The sequence below is a fragment of the Salvelinus alpinus genome, chromosome 1, assembly GCF_045679555.1.
Source record: "Salvelinus alpinus chromosome 1, SLU_Salpinus.1, whole genome shotgun sequence".
NCBI lineage: Eukaryota > Metazoa > Chordata > Actinopteri > Salmoniformes > Salmonidae > Salvelinus > Salvelinus alpinus.
Genome location: NC_092086.1, coordinates 43,248,774 through 43,249,212, shown reverse-complemented (window position 1 = coordinate 43,249,212; position 439 = coordinate 43,248,774).

Genomic DNA, 439 nt, shown 5'->3' with positions numbered 1-439 from the left:
CATGAAGTAGTTGTAAGAATGGGTATTAAAGTTGTTATAACCTTGTTAATACACTACCAAGTCACTTGGACTGAATTTTGCGTACTGAACTCTGTATAGAATAAACCTTCATTTCAGTTCCTTGAAATCTTTACCCACTCACAGTGGCTCTCAGGCTGGTTTCCGGCCCACTATCTCTGCCAGTGCAGTCAGTCTCACTGTCAATGCATGTTAGTCTCCAACCACAGTCATACACTCCCCTAAGGCACTCTGCCAGACCTAGTGCACTTGGTGTGGTAATCTTCAGTCCTTTACATAATAGGACACTTTATAAAGTGTAGTATTGTAAAGTTGTTCTCTTTTTCTCTTGATTTTGCACGTTATTTATGAGAACAGGTATTTATGAGAACAGTGTATATGGGATTTGTCTGAACTTCATAGATATGACCTAATAGTCCGT